The following is a 5942-nucleotide window of genomic DNA, read 5'->3' as shown; positions in this document are numbered from 1 at the left end:
CAAGAAGAGAGGGAACTAATTGGTCAGCCAACAAATAGCATCTGCTAGTATGTGTTTAGAAGAAATGTTTATAGAAATAAAAAGAACTTTTGCTAGAAAATTTTGGATAAGACTCACTCCAAAATCTATTAATTGTCAGTATCAGATTTTTTTTTTTTCTATTGACAAATGCATTTCTTCAATTTTTTTTTTCAACAGCAATCAACATATATTCGTTGAGTGCTATCATTCACTAGTCTTATTGTAAGTCCTGGAAACACAGAACAAAATAGGTCAAACGCCTACCTTAAAATAGCTGACATAAGTTGAAAATTTTTACTCAAGTATTTACCTCTGGTAATCTTTATATGTAATAGGGTTGAAAACTCCATGAAATGTGGAAGCATTTCTCCATAACTCGGTCTCTGGTGTCCAATGGTTGAATTGATGATGCACAAGGAGTTCTAAATAAATTTCCTATCAATTGTTCAATATTCTCTGGGGTACATGCAAACCTCAGGTAATTCTATGGTTTTAGAAATAATTTTTCACTAAAGTATACTAATGTTAACCCTCCCCACCCAAATAGTGTATTCTTCTGTGTACCACATTAAACTTAGTAAAATAATAGCAACCGATATGAATTCAGAAGAAACTGAGTACTTCCAAAATTCAGATAGAGTTCAGAACTGTAGCTATTTACATGATAAACTTACAAGACCAGTTACCTTTACTAGGTAAAAAAAAATAACAAATCTGGATATATAATGGGGAAGATCACAAAGCCAATGGTTATCCAAATATTAAAAATTTCTAACAATGACGTCTGCATAAAATGTATGAAACCCATAAAGGGAAAATACATAAACTTGATGTCAACTATCAAATTAGACATCATTGAAAAGAGAAGTGTGCTGTCTTCCTGGATGGAATGACAGTATTACAAAGATATCAGCTCTGGCTGATTTTGCTCAGTGGTTAGAGCGTTGACCCACAGGCCAAAGATTCGCAGATTTGATTTTGGTCAAGGGCACATACCTTGGTTGTAGTTGGGTCCTCAGCACTGGTCGGGGTCATGTGGGAATGTGGGAGGTAAGCAATCAATGTCTCTCTCTCTTTCTCTCTCTCACTCACTCTCCCTCACACTCTGAAAATAAATAGAAAATTATCCTCTGGTGAGGATTTAAAAAAAGAGATCAGATTAGTCTCAAAGTAACTCAAGTGCATAATGAAACACCACTCAAAATCTTAATTTGTTACTTTTTTGGACAACAATGGTTCCTAAGTTAATTTACAGAAGTAATTATAATATAGTTAAGAAAGTATATAAAAGTATTGTAATAATTAGATTTGGCAAATGGACTTTTCCTTCCAACTATTAAACGTGTTTTACAGGGGAAAGACTCAAATGGAACAAATTTTGTTCAAGTGTAGACATATACATCAAAACAAAGACATGATATCTCAAAATCAGACCTTAATTCTAAATTCAGTAAATTTTAATGGTGATGATGAAATAATTACTAACTTTTAAAAAATAAAACAAAATGACTTAATTCTTTGCCTTTTTCAGTTGCTAGTGGGAGTGGGGTTCTTGGGATCCCACTAGAATAAGCATTTCCAGAGGCCCTCACAAGAGGATGAGATGTGGTACAAAGCTTTATTTGCATGGAGTTACATCCCTGTGTGTGCAAAGTCCCATTTCCCTTCAATCAATCCTGGAAGAGGTGCAGCTGGGGATTCAGCAGAGCTAAAAACAAAGACATTGTCCAGCATTTCCCTTCCATGGTGGAGTTGAGACTGGCACAACATCAGGCTATTTCCAGCCCATCAGCTCATTGTGGGGTCTACATGGCTGTGGGCCACTTGGACGAGTGCAGGGAAATGCGCTCCCTGCAACAAGAGAGCCAGGAGCCCAGCACACAAGAGAGGGAATTCATTTGTTCAAGAGCTTAAATATAAAATCTCCCCACGCTTGCAGTTGCCATAAATTCTGGGCAATGACCCATTCCTAGGTGTGACTGAGAGGCAGGCATCCTGCCCTGTGTCACCCACACTTTACTGGGCATGCATCTAAATGGAAGCTTCCCTTCACTCCTTTCCTGTCATTAATAACTAGGTTATTACAACAGTATCATTATAAGAACAATGTGAAAAATCACAAAGAAAAAGGCTAATAGAGTTCATTGCACTTTCGATACATCACTAACAAAAGTAGAAATCATACCAAACCAGGGAAATATTTACAAACTTTATGAAAACGTTCACTGGCAATCCCTAACTTAAGAGAAACTTTTACAAATTGATAAGAAAAAGTTATCTTTTCAATCAAATGGGCAAATAATTGCAAAAGACAAGTCATAAAAATAGAAAGTTCATAAAAGAGTAGTTTAAAAGTACAAGCTCTGGCCCGGCCGATGTGGCTCACTGGTTGAGCATCAACCCATGCACTAAGAGGTTCCCAGTTCGATTCCTGGTCAGGACACATGCCTAGGTTGTGAGCTCAGTCCTCAGTGGGGGGCGTGCAGGAGGCGGCCAGTCGATGTTCTCTCTCATTGATGTTTCTATCTCTCTCTCCCTTTCCCTTCCTCTCTCTAAAATCAATAAAGAAAAAAAAATTATAAAATAAATAAATAAATAGAAAGTACAAGCTCACTAGTTGAGGCAAAAAATATAAAATTGTTTTGTGCTGGGTTCAGCCTATCAATAACCATTGTTGTGGCTATACCAGCCCTTGTGGTTCTTATTATGATTGCAAAATGCCCTTCAACAGTAACTATCAGGAAACTTGGAAAAGATACAGGTTTATTACTTACAAGACCTGGGAATTACACAGCGCTCCAGGGGCCACAAAACAAATTCACTGGCAGAGAGAGAGAGTACAAGTGACTGAGGTTCTGCTTTTGTTGGGGTTGATGTGAGGTCCTAGGGTTTCTCAGGCTCACTCTTTATGGTGAAAACACATAAAAGTAGGAATTCAGAGCATGAAAAGTAAAAACAAACAAGTAGCCCAAATGATCACTTACTAAAATTAACCATGCTCTCCAAAACAAAGAAGCTTCAGGGGGAAGACACGGCCTAGCTCTTTATCTAGTCCTGTGTCTCTATTCAAGATAGCCCTCCTTGAAACAGATGTCTGGACAATCAAAGCTAAGTCCAGTGCTTGTATTACAAAAATAAAAATAAGATTAAAAAATCAAGGCTTACACTATAAAAATAAAACGATGAGTTATGATTTTTCATCATTTAAATTGGAAAAGACTTTGTAGACAATGATGGTGGACATTCAAACTGACACATTTGGGAAAGCAGTTCACACTCAAGTTCACCGCATGTTATTGTGAGGCTGTGTCCTGCACAGAGGCAGGGCAGGAGTGGGGGCTGAAATCCAGGCCTCACTCCATTTACCCCAAGCCATGATCCCTGCCATGCATTGAGTCATCCCATAAAAAGGAGTGTTTTTTTTTGTTTTTTTTTTACACACAGGCTAGACTAGTAGTGGCTTCATCCAAATATGCACAGATCATACCTTTTGCCACAATCAGTGACTTATAGAGAATTATTCTGAGAGACACATATACACAAGAACATTTATTTCAGCCGCAGTTTTTGTATTGACATCAGACTGCACTTCTCCATACACATTGCTGGTGAAGGTTTAATTCCAGGTGGCCCACCTAGATAGCCAGCTAAATCATGGGTTTCTCCTGACCAGCTCACAAAAGGATTTATTAAGTAAACCATGATAATATTAGCATCATAATCATACTCACAATTTACCTGACAACATCAATATTCTTACCATTTATTCAACAAATATTTGCCATAGAAAAGCTCTGTTCTCAGGCTTGGGGTTCAGCAGTGAACTAAACTAACAGAAGTTCTTTCAAAGAGCATATATTTGATATTTTGAAAATTAAAGATCTATGAAAGTAGGGAGTAAGTCCTTGAAATAAAACATTTTTGTGTGGTTTATGTTTTCTTCTTCCAATACAAGGTACAATCTCTCCTCCGACTGACTTGGTTGATTGGTTGCTATTCTGTATAACTCTTTACAAAAGCACTTATGTGCAAGCTCGAAGCTTAGCAAAGCATTTGATTTTAGCTCTAATTCAACTTTGTTATTTCCAAATTGTCATAATGACCACAATTTTACTAAATCAATCACGTGTATTTCTATAATCAATTATACTATTCTATTTCTATAAAAGGTAGGATCCAGGACTGCATATATTTCTTTATTCAATCAACAAATATTTAAGAGGTACCCAGTATGTGCTAAGCTCTGTTTCAGGTGCTGAGGATGGAGCAATAGCTAAACAGATAAAGTCCCTGCTCTCTTGAGCTTCTGTTTCAGAGGTGTAGACAATGAGCAAGATAAATTAATAAACTATAACTTAAAAAAAATTTTTTTTAAACTTAAAAAAAACTATGGAGAAAAGATTAAAAACAAGAATGTAAATAAGAAATATTGGCATAAAAACACTAAAATTTTAGATTGAGTAGACAGGGGAGGTTTCACTGAGAAGATGATATGTAAGAAACGAGGGAGTGAGAGAGGCAAAAAGATTTCTGAGGGAAAAATGCCCCAGACAGGAAAGAGCAAGTGCAGTTACCCTGAGGTAGAAGCATGCCAGATGACTCAAGGGGCAGCAAGGAGGTGAATGTTACCAGAGAGAAATTCCTGAAGGAGGAGTTCAGTAGGAGGAGAGGTCAGAGTGGCCACATCACATGGAACGGGGTAAGTGAGAAGACCTGGAATTTCACTCTGAGTGTAGTAAGGCAGGTCTCACAATGTGTTGAGGAGCAATTAGTTTTGTTTATTTCTCTGGTTGGCTGTGCTGAGAATAAACTGCAGGGGTAAGGAGAGGAGGTAGAAGATAAAAAAGAAATCCTGTCAAGTGTAGGAAGAAGAATGAGAGCAGGAAATGGTAAAACTCTGGTTATAGTTTCCTGAGAAGTTTATTATGAAAAATTTCAAACCTAAGAAAAATTGAAAAAATTATTCAGTATCCTCACCACCTTGATGCCACCATTAACAGCTTCCAGCACCTGCTGTATCACCTACCCACCCATTCAACTTTCTTCTATCCATCCCTCAATCCATCTTAGTGTTTAATCTATTTCAAGTAAATTGCAGACATCCATACATTTTTTTTTTGCCTAATTCAGCATGCATATCGACTATAGTTCAATATATTTTAGTCTTTTCTTTTATATGAAATTTGCATAAAATAGAAAACCCGTTAAAGGTATAGAACATTCTCATTGCTTTTGCAAAACCACCCTCATGCCCCTTCCCAGACAACCCTTTCTACACCCCAGAATCACACTCTTCCGATATTTTTCCACCACTATTTTTCCCTATTTTTGAAATTTATATTGATGAAACCTGACCTAACTCAATAATTACAGAGAAATATCATTCATTTCCAGATTCGGTTACTCAAGCTAGCCTATACAAGTAGGTCATTGTGTTAAACAAACAAAACAAAAAAAAACAACAACACTGTGTTTAAAAATATATTGTGGTATCCTGGAGCAGCTGACATTGGTGAAATAAATAGTCCAGGTTTGTAACATGATTAACGTATATCCCTTTTGTGTCTTATACAATAAAGATTACCACAAAATGTATTAAAACCATGGCTTTGTATTCTCCTTCTGTGACCTAGTGATAATTATTTTCATAAATTTATTGTTGTTTGTTTTCAAAGTTCTTGAAGGAATAGGATCTAGGTAACCGAGGTAACCGTGGGGCCTGGTATATGTTCTGGTTTGCAAACTTGGTGGTTCCCCAGGTGAGAGCTGAACCTGGTTTTCCTACTCAGAAGGTAAGGCACACCGAAGAAAGAGGCAGACCACTCCCGATGGGTAGGCACCAGGTTTAATAAGCAAGGGAACATACTTATTAGGCTTTTCTTAGGTGGACCCAAGATGAATAGATCCCAGCACCTGCCCAC

The sequence above is a fragment of the Molossus molossus genome, unplaced genomic scaffold (assembly GCF_014108415.1).
Source record: "Molossus molossus isolate mMolMol1 unplaced genomic scaffold, mMolMol1.p scaffold_m16_p_9, whole genome shotgun sequence".
Taxonomy (NCBI): domain Eukaryota; kingdom Metazoa; phylum Chordata; class Mammalia; order Chiroptera; family Molossidae; genus Molossus; species Molossus molossus.
Note: the sequence above shows the minus strand (reverse complement) of the source record.